This window comes from Bos grunniens, chromosome 9 (assembly GCF_055505025.1).
Source record: "Bos grunniens cultivar Pamir isolate PY7600 chromosome 9, Bosgru_T2T1.0, whole genome shotgun sequence".
NCBI lineage: Eukaryota > Metazoa > Chordata > Mammalia > Artiodactyla > Bovidae > Bos > Bos grunniens.
In genome coordinates this window covers 99,627,849-99,651,754 of record NC_141173.1, presented here as the reverse complement: position 1 = coordinate 99,651,754, position 23,906 = coordinate 99,627,849, and the positions used below count along the sequence as shown (strand labels likewise).

The window sequence follows — 23,906 nt, the reverse complement described above, 5'->3', positions numbered from 1 at the left end:
AAAAGATACAACTAGCAAAAAATAACAGGAAGAAGGGGGAAAAAGACGGGAAGTAGACTTATTTGCAGTAGTTTGGGGTTAAAGAACATTATCTGAAGTCGATGTATAATGAGACAGACAATTAAGTGTATCTAACGAAGCAAAGGTAAATACTAAGTAACTTGATTTTATTTAAATAACTTTTAGGTTAAAGAGGAACTACAATCTAAAATTACAGAGAAAAAGAAAACAACATAATGAAAATACTGCAAATCAGAAGCTTTAAGAGGCCACTAAAATGCTCAGATGACAGAGGATGAGATGGCTGGATGGCATCACTGACTCGATGGACGTGAGTCTCAGTTAACTCCAGGAGTTGGTGATGGACAGGGAGGCCTGGTGTGCTGCGATTCATGGGGTCGCAAAGAGTTGGACACGACTGAGCGACTGAACTGAACTGAAAATGCTCAGAGAAAGATGAATTACCTTAAATCTTAATATTAACTAAAAATAATTTTTAAAATTTAACTCAAATGTTAGGAAAGAGGCAACAAAACAGAAGAAATGTTTAAAAGCAAAAGCTTAATTCATTAATGCTATGCTATGCTAAGTCACTTCAGTCGTGGCCAACTCTGTGCGACCCCATAGATGGCAGCCCACCGGGCTCCCCCGTCCCTGGGATTCTCCAGGCAAGAACACTAGAGTGGGTTGCCATTTCCTTCTCCAGTGCATGAAAGTTAAAAGTGAAAGTGAAGTCGCTCAGTCGTGTCCGACTCTTAGCAACCCCATGGACTGCAGCCTATCAGGCTCCTCCGTCCATGGTATCTTCCAGGCAAGAGTACTGGAGTGGGGTGCCATTTCCTTCTCCAAATTTATTAATAAGAAAGTCAAAACAGCAGAACCACAAAATAAATCCTAAAGATGGGTTTCAAGAGAAAAAGAAGAGAAGAAAATGGCAACCCACTCCAGTATTCTTCCTGGAAAGATCCCACAGAGAGAGGAAGCTAGTGGGCTGCAGTCCATGGGGTCACAAAGAGTCAGACCAAGCATGCATGAATATTAAAGAAAAAGAAGCCAATAAAGATATAACCCAGTAGCCAATCTAATCAAGAACAATTAGAGAATGTGTCAATAAGAAATAATAAGCAGGTGGGGGGGAGGTAGAGAGTAACAGAAAATAGAAGGAATTAAAAGAAACATAGGACATTACTTTGCTCAATTGTATGCAGATAAATTTGAATAAATTGAAAAAAATTCTAGGAAAATGCAATTTGTCAAAACTGACCCCAGAGGAGATAGAAAATCTAAATAGATTTGATATCTATGGGAGAAATATAAAAGGAAATCAAAGAGCTACTCTCCTTGCAAAAAAAGAGAAAAAAATCACTAGGCCCAGATACGAGACTTTCACTAATCTAGAGCTTAGGGTGAAAGTACGGGAAACATCTAAATTTTTCTCTCTGGAGGAAGTATAACATTATATCAAAACACAAAAACTGTAGAGAAAGTAAACAACAGGCCACTATCACTCATTAAAGCATAAACCTTAAATAAAACATGAGCCAACTAAATCCAGAAGCATATTAAAGGAATGATGCATCATTATCAAATGTGCTTCATTTCAGGAAGTAAAGACCATTTAAGGATTCTATTAATTTAATTATCATATTAAAGATCACAGAAAAATATAGATGATTATTTCTTAAGAGGCTAATAAGACATTGGATAATATTCAACACATTACTACTAAAAGCAAGAAAGAGTGGGATCTTTCTTTTATAAGTTAAAATATATCTGTCTCAATACAAAAGTCTGTGGAACATATCACAAAGTATTCCCACTAAAGTTTGATTTATCACTATTATTATCGCTGTTATTTAACTTTATACTACAGATAACAGCCCCATTCTACAACACCAGAGAAAGAAGTGAGAAGTGAAAAATCAGAAAGGAGAAGACAAAACGGCCACTTTGGGGAGGATACATATTTTATACCTGGAAAACCTTAAAGAATCAACTGAATAAACAAAAGAACTGAATGAAGTAGTGCAGTTTAAAATAAGCAGACGAATTTCAATGGTGTATCCACGGCCTACAAGAAGGAAACTTCAAAACACAGGCTGAGCTCTTGGCTCACAAGGAGCGCAAGCTAATTTTAGATGACTTACGCATCTTACTGGAAAGGTATGAGTAGTTTATAGAATGGAAGAAGCCAGCAACCAGCGTGAAGACCCAGACCTCAGAAAGCAGGCAGGAATCAGGGAAACTGTCCCCAGAGGTGGTGTGAGCTAAGGACACCCCTCCAGGAAGAAGCATTGCCACGCATTTTCAGTTCTTCCAACTTTTAGTCAAGCTCAAATTCCCAGCAGAGCCCAGCCAGCCTGACTTGGCTTCCAGGCTCAGTTCTTAGCAGGTGGGAAGGGCCTTGTGGTGGTCCCACCTGACCTGGAGTGTTTGTCCTGGCAATGCTAGATCCAGAGGAAATGTGAGCCCAGACACCAGACGAGCAGAACACTGACCATCGTTAAACGAGTCCCTCCAACCAGGAAGAGATGTCTCTCTATTGCCTCCTGTCTTTGACACTCCTGAATGGTTTCTTTCACAGACATCCTGCAGATTTCTTATTAAATTTGCTTCAAGGAGTTGCATGGTTTTGTCCGTAATTTCTTATAATTCTGAATGTGATCTTTTAAAAACTGCAATTTCCAACTGACTGTGGCTAGGATCTAGCAAAGAGTAGTAAATATTTTAATTCATTTGACAGATGAGACCAAGTTGAAGGTAGCTTGAACATTTTAAAATACCAACTAGGAAAAAATTGAGAATCACATCCTTTTGGTGTTTCTGCCCAGGCTGGAAACACACGTTAAGTTCCAAGGAAAAGGAGAAATTCAACAAGTGTGAGAAGAAAGCTATAGGGAGCCCAGGCAGGTTGAAAATGTAATGAAAAAGAAATTTAACAGTGATTTAAATCTAATTTCCTGCTTTTTAAGGAAGTGTGGATAAAAATAAAACACAAATGAGTGTTACATAAAAGCAGGCAAAATTTTAGAATGAAGTTTGGCAAATCTGATGTTATAGCTGATAGAACCGTAAAACAATTTAAAACAAAAGCACAGATCTCACTGATAGAAGAAATATGAACAGCAAATTGAACTAATATTTTCTTATGAAATAAATGAAGCAGGTATTTCTACTGTACAAAGATATGAGGTCATAAATTTTGTCAGGTTAGATAAAAGATTCTGATTATTGAAATTTTGAATGCAAATATTTGAATGAAAGATTATCACCTATAATATTCCCATATTTTCAAAGTATGCAATTTACTTTTGCTTTTCCATTAAATTTTATTCATTTGCAATTAACATGCTATATTTTCTTATAGATCAACTAAATTTCTTATCTTTTAAAATTAATTTAAATGAATACTTTCCAAAGTAGCATATCAAAAATACCAACTTGTCTGTTAGTTATAAACACTTAAGAGGAGCAGTAATGTACACAAGTACTTCCCAGGTGGCTCAGTGGTAAAGAATCTGCCTGCCAACGCAGGAGCCCCAGGTTTGATACCTGGGTTGGGAAGATCCCCTGGAGAAAGGAATGGCAACCCATTTCAGTATTCTTGCTTGGAGAATCCCATGGACAGAGGAGGCTGGTGGGCTACAAGCTATGGGGTCACAAAGAGTCAGGCATGTGCTTAGTCGTTTCAGTCATGTCCGACTCTCTGCGACCTTATGGACCATAGACCGCCAGGCTCCTCTGTCCATGGGATTCTCCAGGCAGGAATACTGGAGTGGGTGGCCATTCCCTTCTCCAAATCTGATCTGAGACAAGCCAAAATGACCGCCACAAGAAGGACACTGGACTGAGTGACTAAAAGAAAAAACAAAACAATGTATATGAATGTTAGTTTCCTCTCCAACACCTGCTTACCCTGGTGAAGTACCAGAAAGTCAGCAGTGAGAAGAGAAAGACAGACTACGCTAATTTGGAATCAGTAGTAATATATTAGGAACTGCGTTGAGCTTTGCTTGCTCAGCAAGTCTTTACTCACAAATGGGGTATATAGTTTAAGTGTGACATGGGATTTGCACGGTACTTTCTAAGAATAAACTATTTTTAAACCATAATAGTTTAGATCTGCACATATAAGAAGAGTTGATATGCAAAAATATACATTTTAATAGAACTTTTAAAGCAGGTTCTCTGTAATATTTCCTTTATAAAATCTGAATTAAATACTTCAAGGAACAAGCTACTGTTCAAACGCCGATGATCTAAGCTTTGCACTAATTGAAAACAGCTTATTGTAGAACGGGTGTGAAATATGATGACCCCACTGGATATATAAGGCCTGAAAAATACTTTCAGAAGTCAGGACTTCAAAGCAGAATACCTTCTGTTCTCATAGGTTGGCATACAGTAGGCATCAACGATTATTTGGTGAATAAGTGAGCCAAGATAAACCCTTCAGTTACAGAAGGCCCAGACGGTCCCTCTAGTGGGTGTGCAGGACGTTCAGGAAGTAGAAATGCTCCATTCCGGGTGGTACGGAGAGTGAAGCCAACAGCTTGCGGGAGGATGTGGTGGCCACTTTATCCCTGTGGTCACAGGGATAAAGCATGGTGATCTCCAGGCTGAAGACTTCTGCCAACCGTGCCTCACCAGGAGGGTGAAAGCCTCTGAAAGTGTGGCTCACGGAGGATTCCCCTCGCGGGGACCCATCCGCAGGGCTCCACTGCCTCTGCAAGCTTCCAGCCCAGCCACGGGTGCCCCTGGGACTTCAGTACTCTTGGGCTTTCTGAATGTCTGGTTCTCTGATCTGACCCTGGGCACGCGGCCTTCCCTGTTCCAGGCGCTTTCTGTTCCGGTTAGCCCTGGGGTGCAGGGCGAACTGTAACTGAGGGCAGGGAGGAGCGGTGTGCTGTTAAAATGTCCCGGCCTGGAGAACGGGGGATTGCCCCAGCCGCGTGGCTCCCGGGGGCGGCTGCAGCCGGAGCGTGGACCCCGGCCCCAGCCTGGCTGCTGGACCGGGCAAGTCACGGGGCCTGGGCGAGCCCAGGGACAGAGCAGCCGTCAGTCCACGCCGCGGCTCTGAGAACTGAGAGGCAGGGCAAGGCAAACCCCCAGCAGACTGCTTGCACGGAGCAAATGATTAATCTGCATTAGGGAAAAGGAAGGTCACGGGAGCACGTGAGCGTGCAGAGGGCGCAGAAGCCTCTCTCAGCTCAGATGGTCGTTCGGCAGAGGCCCCGGCCTGCCCGGCACGCCTCTGACCTCGCCCCCAGCCGCTCTGACGTCTCCCAGGCAACCGTCCGGCTCACTGCCCTAGAGTTCCGGCAGCGCGTCCACCACCATGATCAGCAAACGCAGATTCACAGCAGACAAGTTGCTCAACAGCCTCGAGCTGAACAAGATGGCGAAACACTAAACTGAGCCCATGTGACGCACGCCCCTCAGGTTTCACAAATTCCTAACCTGTGTTGCCTTTCCTCTTTATAAGGTATTTACCAGTATTAATTTTGCTTGTAATCTTTGAAATCTAAATCTAGTTTCTGATTTTATATGTATTTTTTTTTTACTGTTCTGAAAGAGTAGTTTGGACTTACTCCGGTTTTCCATTCATAAGCCTTATAGTGGATATTCCTAGCCATCTTGATAGCCTAGGTAAAAAGAAGTCACCAATATGAGATATGTAAGAAGTTATGCTAGCTTTAATCAAAGACAACTGCTAATTCAATTAAATACAAATGACTTTATAGGAATGGGCCTATTACTATTTTTTTTTTCATGAAAAGATAATTGGAAAGTGATGACAGGATGATTTTAATGTTAAATAGAGACACACCAAATCCATTTCAATTTATGGATCAAATTATTATTTGCAGAAGTGAACTGTAGAGTAGTCAAAATATTATGATATTAATCTTTGACTTAGAAACAAGAAACTTTCTATTATGGTAAATGCTAAATATAACAATGTAGGTGTTTTTTTTTTTTTTTAATCACTAACCTAAAATCTTGATGGAATTAACCTCAATCACCAACCTATCAACTAGCTACTTAGAAAATCAGTTGTTGTTTTATGGGAAAGTAGAAAAGTTTTCATGGGGCTTCCCCAGTGGCTCAGTGGTAAAGAATCCACCTGCAATGCAGGAGACTCAGGTTTGATCTCTGGGTCGGGAAGATCCCCTGGAGGAGGGCATGGCAACCCACTCCAGTATCCTTGCCTGGAGAATCCCATGGACAGAGGAGCCTAGCGGGCTGCAGCCCATAAGTTCACACAGAGTTGAACACAACCGGTGACTGAGCATACGGGGAAGTTTTCACTGCTTAAAAAATTTAAGGCATTAACTTCATTTAGTCTATACCTAGAATGGAAATATTTAGAATTTCATGCAACTGGTTAGGCTAATAACAATAATGATACCGATAATATCTGTATCGCAGCACTGTGTGCTGCTCAGACTTCATGGTCAACCCTGAAGTATCTATTTACTACCTCACTGAATCCTCACGACGATCATATAAGGTAGAAGTGATGTTATCACTTTCCTTTCACTCTGTGCTTGGAGACTCTCTTGTCTTCCTTGGCTTCACTGGGGAGAGAAGCTTCTGTGGTCCGTGCCCGCCCCCACCGCCTGGTGGAAGGGAAGCCTTTGCATCCCTGAGAGGGCTCACGGGCAACACCTGGAACCATCAGCCTGGGGCTTCCCTTATCCAGGGAAAGGGACGGGGACCAGCTGGGTCTGTGAGTAGCCGATACAGCCTCCCCAGGGCCAGGACCAACCCCCAGCAGTTTCCTTACAAGCGCCCCAGGATGCCTGGTGTCTCTGTCTTTAGCCAGGAAATCACCTCCTACAGACCTCATTATATAGTCCACCCATTCACTCGGTGTCTGCATGAGTTCATTCACTCACCGATTCACTCATTCATTCATTCAGCAAGCATTTACTGGGAGCCTGCTGTTTGTGCTGAAGACACAGGCAAATACGGCTGAGCGCTGGCCCTCTAGGAACTTTCAGTTTAAAAGGAAATCACCGATAATTAGCCTGCGTGCGTGTCCTCAGTCACTCAGTCTTGACCGACTCTTTGCCACCCCATGGACTGTAGCCCTCCAGGCTCCTTTGCCCATGGGATTTTTCAGGCAAGACTACTGGAACGGGGTTGCTAGTTCCTCCTCGGGGGCGGGAGGGGGGGATCTTCTAGCCTCAGGGATCGAACCTGCATCTCCTGCATCGGCAGGTGGGCTCTTTATTGCCGAGCCACTGGAAAGCCCTGATCACAGCAGATGCCACCATAAAGCGGCACACTCGTAGCTTTGGCTCTCTTCCTCAGTAGAGTTGCTGTCCCGGGGCTGGGTGCTATGGCCGCCGCTCCGAGACGCTCAGGGTCGTGTCACACCTGGCCTAGATTTCTTGCAAAAGAGACTGGTTTCCTAACCCCCTGCTCTTGCTGCTCCAACTCTTTCTTCACATAGACGCCAGATTCATTTTCGCAAATGTAGCTTCTCCCCTTGTCAATTGCATGCTTTCAGGAGCCGGGAGTCAACTGCCCGCCTCCCAGCACCACCATCACTTCGGTCACTGGCAGTTCCTACCAACCTACTCTGCCGGCCGATTGTCCAGTTCACCTTGAATGCGCCTTGCAAATTCCCGCAGCTTCCCTGACCTCAGATGCTCCTGTCAGCCAGATGAGCTCGTGTCCAGGGCCAGCTCAAGGCCTGCCCCAGGCAGCTTCCCCCCAGTCACCCCCAGGGACCTCTCTTGGCCTTAAATGACCTCAGCTGACACCGACGGGGGCCCAAGGCTCAAGCAGTGGCCGGTTTCCTGTCCGCAGCTGAACCCAGTGATGAAGTGCCAGGAGCATGGGGCTGGCACGGAGCAGCTGCCCAGTGAGTCTGGGGGACTCTCCTCTGCAGGGGCAGGAAGCTGGCCGAGGGCACGCTCTGTATGGAAGCCTGCCTCGTCAAAAGGCAGGCATAAGCACGCATCTTTGAGAGTCGTTTCCTCTCACCAAAATCCTGAGAAGGGGGACTTTCAGAGGCCCAGGCTTCTGTAATTAGATCTCTGATTTGAGTACCAAGCTGCATTCCCCTGTGATGGGAGTGTAGGAGTTGAGGTCTAGGCATTTGGAGTCTGAACATTGCACCATCCGAGACTGTGGATAACCTGGGATGAGCTGCTTAGTTCCCTTGATTGTCAACTCCCTCGGCTATGAAAAGGAGCGGAGGGACACCTCCCAGGGGGCTGGGAGACTGATTCAGATCCCTCCTTTACACAAGAAAAACACTTCTGAAAATCGCAAAATGTTGACATTAACAGAAACTCCACAATCATGTCTGTTAGAGTGATGAATGAAGTCACAACCCAGCTTTCTCTTCGTGTTGGTTTTTGCTTCTGAGAAATAAGAGCTTCTTTATTTACCCAAGTGAGCAGTGCCCCTTATCTGGAAATATGTAAATCCATTTAAATTAATTTCCTGTAATACCACACAAAACAATGATCATATTAGTACCATTCATAATGTACTAATAACATTAACATAATTGCATTCAAATACGAAAATTGCTAGGTAATGGGCTTTTCATAAATGGTTTCAGTGAGAATGTCATTTTTTAACCTTAACTCTGGCTCTTCAGTTCCAGATAGTGCCAGAAAAAAATGGGTGCCCAATGTGAGAAAGTTTCCCAGAGGGGTGCGTGTGTGTGTGTGTGTGTGCGCCTGGTTAGGAGAAACGATCAAAGAGTTTTGTCATCCAGATGAGAAGGGTTTGCCATGGTGACGTATTTTTGAGTATAATGGAGCTTTCGCTTGAGCTTCCTCTGGGGTGGGCTTCTTTCCTGGTGTGTGGTGGGCACCCTGGGCTGTCACGGGGACAGGCCCTTTCCGTGGAGGCAGCAGGCCTTCAAGGGCAGCTTTGCAGGCCAAAGCGCCTCCCCTGGGGAGCGAGGGCAGCCCTCCCGTTGGAGTCTGGTTGGCTGCCAGACTGTTGCAGAATTCTCCCTGGGCTCCTTGGGGCCTTGGCACAACCGCCGTGCCCATGCAAGTTGTGTCTGCAAGGCCTCAGACAGCTCCGAGGGGAGGCAAAATGCCTGGCTCCCGGAGTAGAGTTAAAAAGCCCGACATCTGTCATACAGAGCAGAGTGTAAGTCAAAGGACAAACCCAAATCTCGTATATCAAGGCGTGTACAGGGAATCTAGAGAAATGGGACTGATGATCCTATTTGCAGGGCAGGATTAGAGGCACAGACATAGAGGATGGACCTGCAGGAGAGGGAGGGATGAATTGAGAGAGGAACATTGAAATGTATACATTCAGCTCAGTTCAGTCGCTCAGTCGTGTCCAACTCTTTGTGACCCCATGAACCACAGCACGCCAGGCCTCCCTGTCCATCACCAACTCCCAGAGTTCACTCAAACTCATGTCCATTGAGTCGGTGATGCCATCCAACCATCTCATCCTCTGTCGTCCCCCTCTCCTCCCGCCTTCAGTCTTTCCCAGCATCAGGGTCTTTTCCAAAGAGTCAGCTCTTCGCATCGGGTGGCCAAAGGACTGGAGTTTCAGCTTCAGCATCAGTCCTTCCTTCCAGTGAATATTCAGGACTGATCTCCTTTAGGATTGGTAAAATAGATAGCTAGCAGGAATCTGCTGTGTCACACAGGGAGCTCAGCCCGGTGCTCTGTGACAACCTAGAGGAGTGGGAGGAGGGAGGTGGGAGGGAGACTCAAGAAGGAGGGGATATGTATGTATACTTGTGGCTGATTCACCTTGCTGTATGGCAGAAACCAAGACAACATTGTAAATCAAATATCCTCCAATTAAAAAAGAAAAAAAAGCCAGGCTTGGGTCTAGCATGGCAGTTTCTTTGTTTTTCACAAGTTGGGGCAAATTTATATATTTTGCAAGGTTGTAATCCCTTTCTCCCCTGAGAAAAGGTGACGGAGATTGTTAGAGTAACATGAACTATCAGGCAAATTTGTCATGAAAACCAGTAAAGAGTAGAATGTAACTGACCTTCATGTGGCCCTATCTGGGTGACCTAATTGAGCCATAGATCGTGTTCATGGACACATGTCAATTTGTAATACATTACTAAACCAAAAAAAAAAGAGGGAGAGAGACCACTGAGTAGATCAGAGTGATTCTCTTTGATCAGACAGTCTGATCCTGCTAGATAATTACAAAGCCACCTCGAATTTACACCAAGATTTTCTTCCAACTGTGCTCAAAGCACTAATATATATATTACCCATCCCTTTAGCCTCCCAGTGACCCCATGAGGCGGGCAGAGAACCATATAATTTCTGCCTCTTAAATAAGCTAATTGCACTTGAAAGTATTTTTAGCACTTCAGAACAGAAATGATATCCAGGGAAGAGTTACTTTCCCTTTCTCTTTCAGAGGTTCAGAATGAGGAATATTCAGTAATGCGACAGCGTACAAACAAAAGGCAGACAGCCAAACCTCAGGGGCGAGGGCCATTCCGCCACTGCTCCTCTTGGTCTATCTCCTTTCACACAGTTTAGAATTTATCTTAGAGTGTGTGGGATACATTTCCGTACACTTGTGGTAACTTTTTTTCTCCATTTTGGAGATATCCAATATGGACAATATTGAACTGAACAACAACAATACTGAACAGAGAAGCTGCTGATAGATTCAGGCTGAGCTAATTAGCCCTGGAACACTGTCCTGAACTTGTATTACACATGCTTTATTAGCTTTAAGTCATTGTTGGTTCCTAATGTGTGCTCAGTTGCTCCGTCCTGTTTGTCTCTTTGTGACTCCATGGACTGTAGCCTGCCAGGTTCCTCTGTCCATATCTTTGCCTGGTTCAAGCGAGAATACTGGAGTGGGTGGCATTTCCTTCTCCAGGGGGATCTTCCCGACCCAGGAATCGAACTCACATCTCCTGCACTGGCAGGTGGATTCTTTACCACTGAGCCACCTGCACCCAGGTGGTAGATTCAAAGGAAGTAAGTAAATGAAATATAGCCGCACGCTTACAAGAGCGCCTTGCACAGCACAGAGTATTAAGTCGGTTACCTAAGGGGTTTGAGGGCTTGTTGATTCAGAAATTGAGAACGTTCTTCTAGACCACACTGCTACTGGTGACAATGGGAAGCAGGGAGGGTGGGTGAGAGGCAGGTGGCAGTGAGAAGAGGCTGCCTGGCATGGCCGAGGGGAGGCCAAAGTGAGGGAAACAGCAGGCAGAGGGGGCAGCTCTGGGCAGAGGGGGCACCTCCAGGCAGATGGGGCAACTCTGGGCAGAGGGGGCATCTCTGGGCAGAGGGGGCAGCTCCGGGCAGAGAGGGCAGCTCCAGGCAGAGGGGGCAGCTCCAGGCAGGGAGTCAGCTCCGGGCAGAGGGGCAGCTCCGGGCAAAGGGGGCAGCTCCGGGCAGAGGGGGCAGCTCCGGGCAGCGGGGCAGCTCTGGGCAGAGGGGGCAGCTCCGGGCAGGGAGTCAGCTCCGGGCAGAGGGGCAGCTCCGGGCAGAGGGGGCAGCTCCAGGCAGGGGGTCAGCTCTGAGAAGAGGGGCAGCTTCAGGCACAGGGGGCAGCTCCGGGCAGAAAGAGGAGTGCCAGGAAGGAGGAAGGAGGTTCTGATGGTGGGACCAAGGTCCGGCATCAGTGACCTCCTGGGAAAAGAACATGTTCACTGACTCTCAGTAGCTGCTTTTCAAAGGCTTAGAACTCTGCTCAGAAAGGTGAGGTCTCCATCCATACCGATGCTGCAAGGCTTTGCTAACAACACAGTGACTGATCTACTTCAGTGGATAAAGAGATAGCATTTTCCATATTAAAACAACAACAGGAACAGCAAGACGAGGTTCCAGACTCCATGTCTCTTTACCGACATCACCTGAGCCTCTTGGGGAAGGAAGTTTGACTGGTGAATATGCTTGTGTCCCCGAAGGGTGTGACCACGAAACAGTTAAGTGGCAGTGACCACCCCCCCCCACCCCCACCCCCCCCACCCCCCCCCGCCGGAAGCCGCGTCTTGTAGCAAGTATTTTAAATTCAGCTGCTGGAGTGGGAGAGGAAGTTGGAGACAGAAAACAAACCTCAGAACTGTGCACATGTAAATCAGGAGGGGGCTGCCTTCCAGTTCTCACCATCCCAGAAAGTGTTCTTTTCCCGTTGAGATCCAGGGAAGACCACAGAATGCATTTGCATAACACATTTACATTTGAAGGGAGCCCACCAATTGGCAACTCCCAAAGCTTCAGCGAGGCACGGTTTTCCATAATAGCAATTAGGAACAGAAATAGAATAACAATAGCCACAGAAATACAGTTGCCGAGCTGCAGGTAGAGGAAGCCAAAAAATCTCTGCATTTTAAAGATGGAACTTTGAATGATGGCGGAGTTAGAGACTAACTGGTTTGGGTTCTTTGTGAGCTGGCTTTGAAGCCTCGAGGGGACCAAACCTATTTGGACCGAGGCGAGAACTGCCTCGGGGCTCCCCGGGGCAGGAAACGAGGGGGCTGCCCAGTGGCAGGAGACCAGGATGGAGCCCAGCCCTGGGCAGCGCTGGCCAAGGGGTCCACTGAGGTCCTAGACGCTGCAGAAGGTGGAGTGCCATGGGGAACGCCACAGAAGACACCCCAGGAAACGGGGTGCGAGATGCAAAAAGGAGGGTAGAGCGAGATGGTGACCTTGGGGCATGTGGGACAAGTGAGTGGGCTCGTTCGTTCAGAAACACAGGGGCGAGGCCCTCTTCCAGCTGGAAAACTCTGCTCTGTCCTCCAGGGATGGGACCTCAGCATGAACTTCAGAGATTCCTGGTTCTCCTTCCTTCCTACCTGTACTGCCCGCCTCCCATCCCCCTAAGAGCTGCAGCAGACAAGGGCGGGAGGCCACGGAAAGATTTCACTCTGGGGATGGCCAACCACGTGGTCCGGCCTGGTAGGGAAAGACCGCACAGACGGGGACAAGGTGGGGGCATTTGGGTGGTGGGGGGACAGGGCGTGCTGCAGAGGAGAGGCCCTGACTGGCTCAGAGTGAGGCTGAGGGACGCCCAAATGATCAGAACCACACTGAACAGAGCCAGGAAGCAGGACTGTCGTCTCAGACGGGCCTCCTGCGGGGACGTGGAGAGCGCTGTGGATGCTGGACCCGGGACAGAGAGAAGGCTTGTGGACGAGACGCCAAAGTCAACATGGGATGGTTGGCTGAGGTCACAGTGATCAGGAGGGCACCGGATGGTGCATCTAACAGGGCTGAACATCAAAGGAGGTTTACCCAAAGGTGATGGGATGATGGCTGGGAAGCAACCTTGGGGAGCATGGAACTTTCAGAAGAGCCTTTTTCCAATCTCTCCCCAAAGAAGTTACTGCCCAGCCTTACTATAGAATAAGATGTTTAATGTCTGCTCCTGCTTAGTGTCCTAAACGTTAAGTGAGCTGCTGGGCAGTGAGTCAATCTGGGGCGCTGGGTTTGGATCAGAACTCCTGAGTTCAGGTTCCGTCTTCACCTGTCTTGGTTGACTGGAGGGCTCCGTGCAAATTCCTAATCAGCTTTGGATAAGTCATTTGTAAAAATGGGCATACTAACACTGCCCTGTGATAATCTACGAAGAGATGGCGTATAAACTGCAAAGTGCTACGCAATCTGCAAATGGTTGTCATTAGTTCCTTGGAGACAAGAACTGTTCTGTGTTACGCCACAGCATTAGGAGTTATTAGAGGCGTTTCATAAATACATTTTTATGATAATGATGTTGATACAGAAAACTAATGCTTTTTCCAGAAGCATTAATAAAAAAATATTGGTAGGCAGTTTTGCAAGATCCTGTCCCAAGGTGCCATAATTATCACAAATATTGTAATATGAGGCCAGCATATTGATTTTAATGAGGATGCCACCAAAATAAATCAGATCCCTAATTATAGAAAGAAAGGAGGAAACGAACACCGAAGTCTTTCTTTAAGCCGACATAAAGGAGCCTTCTGGAAGACGTGTGACACAGCGCAAGAAGCACTGGACATCAGAGTGTTTGCCAGTGCAGTACACAGCATCAACAGGTTAAATTAAAATGAATAACATGCCCACAAGACAGTTTAACGAGGTTCTTCAAAATATTAAAATATTAGGAATAGAGGCTACTTGTTTACCATGATAAAGTTGTGGAAAATGAGAGCCCATGTTGTGCTTAATGGATAGACAAATTAAATTGTTTAAAAATTGAAACAAGGATAGTTTCTTAATAGTGTTCTGAAAACTCTGGTTAATGCAGTGAGACATGAAAAAAATAAAGAGGTGTGATAATGGGAAGAGAGAAAAGATCATCATTTGCACTTAACAAAATGGAAATCAGAATATGCAGAGGAACCAGCAAAATAATCGTGTTTAATAAAATGATTCAACAAAATGCTGTATCTGAAATAAACATACCAAAATTAATAGCCTTGCTAATTACCAGCAGCCACCAGCCCAAACAAAAGCACAGGTCTTGTTTGTAATATTAACTCCTTCCTCACAAGAAAGTCTTGGGGATAAACCTATCGAGCCATATGCTGTTGCTATAAAGAACATTTAAAAGATAATAAAAGACAAATAAATTGACAGATGTAAGAGTCCCTTGGACAGCAAGGAGATCAAACCAGTCCATCCTAAAGGTAATCAACCCTGAATATGTATTGGAAGGACTGCTGCTGAAGCTGAAGAGCCAGTACTTTGGCCACCTGAGGTAAAGAGCCGATTCACTAGAAAGGACCCTGATGCTGCAAAAGATTGAAGGCAAAAGAGAAAGGGGTGACAGAGGATGAGATGGTTGCATGACATCACCAACTCGAATGGACATGAGTTTGAGCAAACTCTGGGAGATGGTGAAGGACAGGGAAGCCTGGTGTGCTGCAGTCGATGGGGTCACAAAGAGTTGGGCACGACTTAGCAACTGAAAAACAACATGGTCTATCTATTTATCTCTATCTACCTATCTTCCTGAATGAGAAGATAAAAATAGTGTCTCAGGCAAATTAATAGGTTTATAAAATATTACTAGGAAACGGAAGAAGAGAAGATTAATTTTATCAGATATTAATAGAAACATAGAGTCATCAGAACGGTTTGGCGGTGGTTAAGAAAACAGCAATTTAAAGCTGTGGAACTAAGGAATCAGAATCAGCCACCTATATAGAGGTGAACTCTACATGTTAAGTAACTCTTCATCACTTCTAATCGTCCCCCTCCTGGATAACCAGGGTAGTCTCCTAGCTGGTCTCCACTTTTGCCCTGACCCTCTTACCCTTTAATGCATATCAGATCTTTTCACTTTTGTATTCAAAGAGCCTCCCCCAGCGGGTTGAATTTTGTCTCCCCAGAAGGTGTGTCAAAGTCCTAACCCCTGGTACGCGCATGTGGAAGTAGATGTAACTAAGTTAAAGACCTGGATACGAGACCGCCCTGGATTTAAGGTGGCCCTGAATCCGATGATTACAGTCCTCAGAGGAGACAGACGAGGAACAGACACAGACACGCAGGGAGAAGCCCACAGGAGGATGGAGGCAGAGGTTGGCGGGACGGGTCCACACAGCCGTCAAGATTCGCCCACGAGCACCAGAGCCGGCGGAGAGACTCGGGTCAGGCTCCCGCTCAGGGTCCAGAGAGAACCCGCCTGGTGGACAGTTTGGTTGCAGACCCTTGGCCTCCACCACTGTGAGAGGACCAGTTTCTGTGGTTTCGGGCCACCAAGGTGTGGCGATTTGCTACAACATCCCCAGGAAAGGAACCCGCCACCTCCGTCCGGGTCACTGACAACATCCACACCGGCTGCTCTCCCGGAACCGCCCACGTCTTCACCTCTGACCCGTCTCCCACCACTTCCGTTCAGCCATGGCCCCGCGAGGGTACTGGACCCGGTACCACCTCAGGCCCTCTGCTCCTGCACGCTCCCACCTGGAACACGGTTCCCTCACACACCCGACAGCCCGTTTCGCCCTTGTCACGCTTCCATCTTGGTTAGGTCTTTCCTGATCTTGTGGTTTTTGAATTGCACCTTACCCACCCGGGCTGCAATTCTCTCTTCCTCTCGTCTTATTTTGCTTCATAAAATTTACTGCTATCTGAAAGATGACATAGCTTATTTATTTGTTGTTGTCTCCTCCAACTGAAATTGCCCAGAGACGGCTGAGTCGTTCACTACTGTATCTCTGGAATCCGGAACAGTGTCGGCGGGTGTGTGTCTGCTGAGTGACCAGACCGGATGTTGAGTTGGAATCCGCTGTACGGCACAGCGAGCACTACCACACAGCGGCGGGAGGAGTCCCTGGTGGCTGACGTTGAGATACAGCACATTAGAGAAAAATTAATGTGGCTACACATCTTCTCCTGTGTACTGAAAGAAAATTAAAGTCAAATGCGTTTAAAAATTCATAAAAAAATTAGCAGAATGTAAAACAGTACATGAGCCTGTGGAGGGATCGTAGCTTTTCAAGAACTGAACCTACTGAGGAAGCCACAAAGCTAATTGTGATGGACTCAACTAATTAAAAATTAAAACTTTTGTACAATCCCGCCTCCTCAGCTCCCCTAGGAATTGGAGAGGGAGGGGGAACCGGCGACGGGGGAGGGACCGTTGAGACTGGAGATCTTCCCAGATGACCCGGTTGCTCCCAGATCCCAGGGTCTCTGCTTCCCTGGATGACCTTCCTTTGGCCTGACCTTCTGCCTTGGTGTCTGCTCCTTGTTCGAGGCTGTCTTCCTGCCAGACCTCCTTCGGGCTGGAGGACCAGGTCAGGTGCCTCGAAGCAAACACTGAGTGACCTTGGCTCGTGGGTCACGTCTTGAGCATGGAGGGCCACTGGATTCGGGTCACCTGCCCGCCTGCCGGGACAGTCTGGGGGTAACCTTGGACCCAACTGCCTTCCCCAGCGCCGAGATCCTAGCTCTCGTCTCCGGAGCCTGCCCAGGCAATGGTGACGAGGCCGCTTGTACAGCCTCTCTACGCTACAGGGAGGCAAAACCCCATCGCAGGGGAGAGGTGCCATTTAGCTGGATGTTGCCAAGGCCGTGGGTTCGTTCATATTCGGGCTTAACGAGGCTTTAAGGCCAGGTTAACCATTAACTCCTCAGTGTGACGGGTTCTTCCTTTTGGGCTACAGAAACACTGGGCTCTGACATGTCACGGAGAACCTGCTTCAGAGAGCCTGTGGTTTGGGTAACTAAAGAGTCCATTAGAAAACAGAGGCATTAAGGTAACAATAGATGCCAGCAAGAGCAAGGCTGATCTCTGCTGTTCTGCTCTGTGCTTCAAGACCTCAGCGGAGAGGAGGCTGGATCCAGGCCCAGCAGGGACCTAACGGGGAAGCGCTTCCTTCCTAATTGGGTGGGGATGGGGGGGCAGGGAGGGGGGCACCCCTAGTTGGGTGGGGGTGAACCGCTGCATGGGGTGGACTCCAGAAGGGCCGTGCTCTCATCATCCTGCTTGGATCCATTTGGTCACCGTCGCCCCTGAACGGGAGGCTTCCTGTGAGCCCCGAAGCATCCCTTGTGTTCCCCCAGGGCGCCCCCAGCCTCACCTCTGAAACCCCTCTGTGCCCACTCCCTTGTGAGCCGGGAGCCTGGGGTCTGCGCTGAGCACGCAGCTCCGGGCTTGCTAACAATTGCTTTGTCTGTGCGTCTGGTACAGAACAGCCCTTCACAGTGGGCCAACTTGTTGACGATTTTTTTGTTTTTTTTTTTAGGGTGGAATGCAAAGTTCTGCTTCAATGGGGCTATTTGTTTTTATTGCGGTGCCTTTCCCTTCAGGTCAGAAGCAGTTGCAGGGTCTTTTTCTCCCCTTACCCTTCGCCCCCTCCATCAGTTTTATCTCTCTTTCAGGCACATATTTCTGGTCATTAATGACGCTTGGATTCTTTGGCGACCAACAGAGAATTTCCTTCCGAAGCAGCCTCCTCAAAAAAATCAGATGTCAGGTTTTACGACTGGAAATGCTACGTGATGAATGACACTTTTTTTTTTTTAATTTGCATTTTAGGTTTGCTAACGACGCTGTTGAAATTGCTGCTGTTGACGGCGGGCCTGGTGTGGGGGTGGGATGAGCTAAGTGGGGGCCGAGGGAGAAGCTGGGGTTCTCTTACCACTCTCATTCTGCATCTCTCCCTTCCTGGGGGTCCTCCACAGCCCACTGCACCCCCATCTCCATCTGGGAGACCACCGGCTCCAGGCGCGGTCAGGTTTCCCTGCTGTCCCCGCTGCACGTGGCCTGCCCTGGGCCTTCAGGGTCTCTTCATTTCCGTTTCAGGAGCAGACCAACTAGGAGATATGCTTACCTAACGGTAGGATTCCAGGCTTAGGAGGGCACCTGGTGAGGGGAGATAGTTTTATGCTACTTAATCTCCTCTAATATTACTCTGGCCCTGATAACATGCATCACATTTCTAAACAGAGGATGCGGTTAAGAGTGACGGGGCCGGGAGACGGAGACCAGCAAGTCTAGGTCCGATTTTATTCTGCACTCGTTTGACCTCAGACCAAGTGCATAAGCTACTTGGGCCCCGGCTTCCTCGCCTGTGAAATAAGAAGCTGTGGATGCACAAGGCTGGTCCCCCCACCCCACCCCATCCACTATTTCTAAAATCTGCTCCAAGTTTTAGATAGACAGGTAGACATTTGTTCTGGAACTTGAAAATGCTCCCCACCCCCCAACCAATTTGATTTTATTACAAGACTTTTACTTCTTAGAAATATCACAAGTGCTCATCTGTTTTTCACATCTGATTTCCTTGGTGTTTTTCTTCTTTGAAGGTCTTTAAATTTGACTAGGCCAAGCTAGTAGCAGAGAAGAAACACACACGCACAAGGAGATGTGTGACGTGATTCTGTCACAATTTACTCACAGTTTCAACGCTTACCCTTTATTTCCTTTGTGACCCAGGCTGGTTTTGAAAATGCTGGCTTGTTTTGCTAGGACCCAGATACTTTGTTTTGTTTTTCTTTTTTTTTTAGATACTTTGTTAATAGGTTAAGAGCTTCTTTGTGAACATCTGCGGAAAGCTTTGATGAATTACTCCTTAGGAGATAAACTAGAGGATGATTTGAGAAACACATCATCTTGTTACCAATCTCTAAGTGACAACTTGGGAGCAGAAAGATAGTGGTCACAGAATTGACACAACTGGCTTATCTATGCAGTATTTTCAGCTACATATGAGAAAAATAGGTATTTGGTGAATTCCTACGCTCTTCTCATGCCACTGATTTATAAGAAGTCAATCTGATTTTCTTACGAGTGATTCTCATGTTTTATAGCTTCTGATTTTTGAAACACTTGGTGCTAAAGAAGCTACACTGCACCCGGTCCACCAGCTTTTACTGACAAAGTAAACTCATGGGAGAAAGACAAAGATCGGAACTCTGGATAAAGTGTTAACGTGATCCACTCATAGTAAGTGAATTATGAAGTTCTGGAAGAATCAGAAGCACAGCCATGGCCACGGAAGTCGCTGGTCCCAAGTGGTGATGCTCTGAGGACCCCATGGCCCTCACGGTCAAGGATTCCCAGCCTCGCCTCCTCCCCTTTCCTGGTCCTTGCTGTGTGTGTCCTGGTGCTGCATGTGTGGTCAGCTTTGTAGGAAGAGACTTGGGGTAGCAGGGCCAAAGAAATGGTCCAGTCTCAGCATAGATCAACAGGCTCTGATGACCATGCCACTCACATCACCAGCACAGGAGAACTGGGCAAGCATTGCTATGAGGAAAGCAACACACCTCATCTCGTCTCCTGCTACTCACCCTCGAAAGAGACCATGGGCATTAATAAAACTTGTCCACACTTATGTTTACCTGGTGTCCGTGCTCATTTATATGGCCTTCAAGATGGACCTCTGCCTCTCTGCAGAAAAGGCCTGCATCTCCTCTGTGCTCTCAAGCCTGTACTAGAGATATGGGTTCTTATCCTGACTCTGCCGTAACGAGCTTTTCATTTGTGCTCAGTTTCTCTTTCAGGGCTTTCCCAGTGACCCAGCCAGTAAAGAATCCTCCTGCAATGCAGGAGACGCAGGTTCGATCCCTGGGTCGGGAAGATCCCCCTGGAGAAAGGAATGGCTATCCACTCCAGTATTCTTGCCTGGAGAATCCCATGGACAGAGGAGCCTGGGGGGCTACAGTCCGTGGGGTCGCAAAGAGTCGGACACGACTGAATGACTAACACTTTCATTTTCCCTGTGAGGAGTGGTGAGGTGTGGCTTATGCATATGCCCCTGTCTCATTAAACCTTCATCAGTTAATTATCATCATCATCGTCATAGTCTATATAATTATCATTCCAACTAAAGAAGCACCAAGAAGCTAAGGAATTGACCCAAGTTCACTCAGGTAGTGAATTATAGAATTTCCCTACCTGGTCTCACCATCTCCCAGGGTAATAACTAACTATGGCTACAAACCTGCTTATTAGTTTTTAGTGGTCATGTCTCTGATATCCTGGCAGTCTGAGAACTAGGGAATTCGTATTTATGATTTTATATCACATGCCAGCAATGAGCTGTCACTTGTATTTGGTACTTGTACATGTAGGAAGATCCCACAGACAGTGTATAGAAGGGGCCAGCAGTGGGATTATTCATGCTTAGACCTTCTGCAGACAACCTCATGAGCTATTTGGCCAATGAAGCAGAAGGCTAAGGAGGGAAATTAATAAAATTTAAGTGTAGCCAAGATATTTGTTGAAACGGAGGACACATAGCAAACAAATGTTTCTTCTTCTATGCAGCCTACTCAAGGTTTTGACCAAACATAGGTAAACCCATTTAGGATCCACTGAAATTCTGAATCAAGGTGATCCATAAGGTCACGGATGTTTTCTCAATAGCATACAGAAAATGCAACAACCCTAAAAGTGCAGAGCTGAAATTTTGGTAGCTATAATAAAAGCTTTCTTACTTCGGTTCTTTCCCCAAATCTATGATTTTTAAAAGAGGTAAAAAGGAATGCTCCCTCCCCACTGAATGGAAAGGAACCGAAGAGGCTGTGTATGGGACCCCTCTGTGTCTCAGCTGCCAGGTAATTTATAGCCAGGCACTGTTATAGGCTGTCTCATTACCAGACAATCAGTGGCTAAAAACCTCCAGTCTTTTACCTCTCGCTTTTCAAAGGTTATGATGCAAATTCAATCTTATGGCACATTTTGGTGAAGTCACTGAGTGGGTAGCCTGTTGTCTCATTGTCTCTCTGTTCCCATTTATCAAAATTTTGTGTTGCTTCATCAGCTGTCATTTAACTATACACGGTGGACAGATTTATTACAAGTGGGCAAAAACTGGTTAACCATAGGTTCCTTTGATAGACTGTGCAGTGATCAGAAAATATGTCTCTCGCCTTGCGGCCATCACTTGGATCACGATCATCACTTGGAAGATGGCTGCCAGTTATCTCGAGGCATGGTGGTCCCAGAGGTTGCCTCCTGGGCGACTGGACATGGACGTTCCCTGTGGCTGAAACCGCACAAGGGGAAGGAAGCAGGGTGTGTCATCTGACCAGCGTTTGTATGGATGACTTGCCTCAGACCAGCCAGCTGGCGTCACTTCCCTTTCGAGAAGAACAAAAGAGGATGGATGGTGGTTTTGGCACAAAGGAGTCTCTTCAACTTAAACAACGGCCTTTTCTGAGTGGAACTCCAGTTTACACAGAGGAGCCACCCCAGAGACAGCCCCCTAGTCGGCGCCCTGTTGGCCTGGACAAGTCCACAATGCACCAGGAGGTCTGCTGCCAGGCCCCTGGGAGCCAAGCAGGTTGCTAAGCCTGCTGTCCTGGCATGTGGGCCCTTCCCTCGGCACACAGAGACCGCTCGACCCCACAGAAGCCAGCAGTTTGCGCCAACCCTGCAGATGAACAGGTCACTGCGTGCTTCAGAGGGTGAGAGAGTTGGTCCTGCCCCTGGCCTCTCTCGGGGTCCAGCCTGTCCCCAGAATTAACCTGTGACCTTTTCAGTCATGACCACAACTTAAGATTTCTAGCTGCAGTATGAGTTTCTCAGCAACTTTGGCCCCAAACAAATTAAATAAATATAACAAATACATACAAAAATGTGTCAGTGGGTACATCACAAATGGATAATATCTACCTTTGAGCAACTGTTAGCATTTTCAGATCTTCTGAGACTATTAGTCATGTCAGGGCTTTCCAGGTGGTGCTAGTGGTAAAGAACTCGCCTACCAGTGCAGGAGATGGGAAGAGACGTGGGTTTGATCCCTGGGTTGGGAAGATTCCTCTGGAGGAGGGCATGGCACTCCACTCCCGTATTCCTGCCTGGAGAGTCCCATGGACAGAGGAGCCTGGCGGGCTACAGTCCACGGGGTCACAAAGAGTCAGACACAACTGAAGTGACTTAGCACACACACACAGTAATGTCATATATAACACTGAGCTTTAATGAGAAATTTGAGTTTGAGGGATACTTCCATTCTATAGGCAAGATCATAACGGCCCAGAGACTAAGGAAGACCCTGGATTCAACGTCTAGGCCACGAGACAATATCCATTTTCAGAAAGGAAGTGTCTGGAGAAAATTGTTTTCTCTCAGAAACATGTTTCTCTTTCTATTTTGGCTAAGACAGTACTAAAAACGGGAAACTCAAGCGACTTCCTTGGTACTGGTCTCTTTGAGAACAAGCCAGATTCTCGGTCTAGTCTTGAACTGGCAGAGGGCCATGCACTTCTCTGGAAGCGAGTACGTGCCATCGCTGACTCAAGACTGTTAGGAGATCTAATAGTTGCGAGATGTCAAAGAGATTTTTGGATTAGGTCTGGACTTCTGTTGGAAACTGGGAATCCTGGGGCTTAATTGGATGGGGGAATCAGTGATTACTGCTCCTGCACACGGTTCACATGAGCCATTAGATGACTTACATTAAGGAGGGCGCTTTGCTTCTCGGAATCGTGTGTTTACACGATGAGTGACTGTTTTTATTAATGTAAATATTAGAATCACTGAGGGATGTGGGAGCAAAATATCTTTTTTTTTTTTCCGCATGAAATATCTGCAATAAGAAAGTGACACACTGGCTATTATGAGAGGGTGCTGAGTAAAGGCGACACAATCGGCTTTTTATGAAGGGTGGTCATCCGCCTGTGAGCCACAAGGAACGCCGCAAACAATAGTGATTACCAACGCGAGCTCTGACCCTCAGCAACAGCTGAATGAGAAATAATAGGGGACATTTTTCTCGGGGGGCACATGACTGTGACAGTCTCCTCGCCCCGTCCCCACAGTGTGCAAAGGCCTTTCTGCCTGGCACCGCGTGCGTCTCTCTTGCCATCATCTACACTGCCCTCTGCCAAGCGGTGAGGAATGTTGAAGACACTGGCTGCCAGTGTGTGTGTGTGTGTGTGTGTTGCGGTGTAGAGGTAGCATATCTTAGAGATGGTTTCCCAGCAAAGGAGCAAGGGTCTTGGCTTCACCAGGACGTCTGCTGTTCCTGGAAGGAGGGACCACGGACCCTGAAACACGGAAATACGTTTCTGCCTTTTGCCAACATCACGGAATCTTACCTTTGAAAGGAACCCTGTTTTAACATGTGAAAAAACACCAAACAGAGTCTTAAGGGAAAAAGTCAGGAAGACTTTTTCTTGAATCTGACTGGAACTGGGGGCGGGGGCTTCCGTGGGTAAGGTGACAAGGGCCTCTTGTTTGCTGAGGGGCCGGGACAGTGGCCGGTGGCCACTGTTGGGGAGTTACAGCTGCCCACTGGTGTCTGTGAAAGACCGTTCACCCGGATGCAATCCTGATAGAAGAGACTGCTGCTCTAACCTGAGGCTCCCTGAAGATTTTCCCCAAGTGTCTGTTAAGTGATGCCCTTAGAATTAGGGTGTTCATGGGACCTGCTCCAGTTGCCACAGGAACACTCAATATTGTTTGAAGCCAATTTCTGCTTTAGCTCCATGTCAGCTCTGAATTTCACAACATATGTGACAGAATGTCCATAG

General features: G+C 47.0%; 1 protein-coding gene and 1 long non-coding RNA gene across 5 annotated transcripts in view; one reads left to right on the top strand and one right to left on the bottom strand.

Moving 5' to 3' along the window:
- The window catches only part of PACRG (parkin coregulated), a 531,317-nt gene that overhangs the window by 37,654 nt on the left and 469,757 nt on the right, over positions 1-23,906 (bottom strand). The gene's annotated exons all lie outside the window — the stretch shown is intronic.
- Positions 12,024-19,759, top strand: LOC147366455 (uncharacterized). The gene is made up of 2 exons (XR_015133434.1): positions 12,024-19,146; positions 19,236-19,759. It is a non-coding gene; the product is annotated as an uncharacterized LOC147366455 (long non-coding RNA).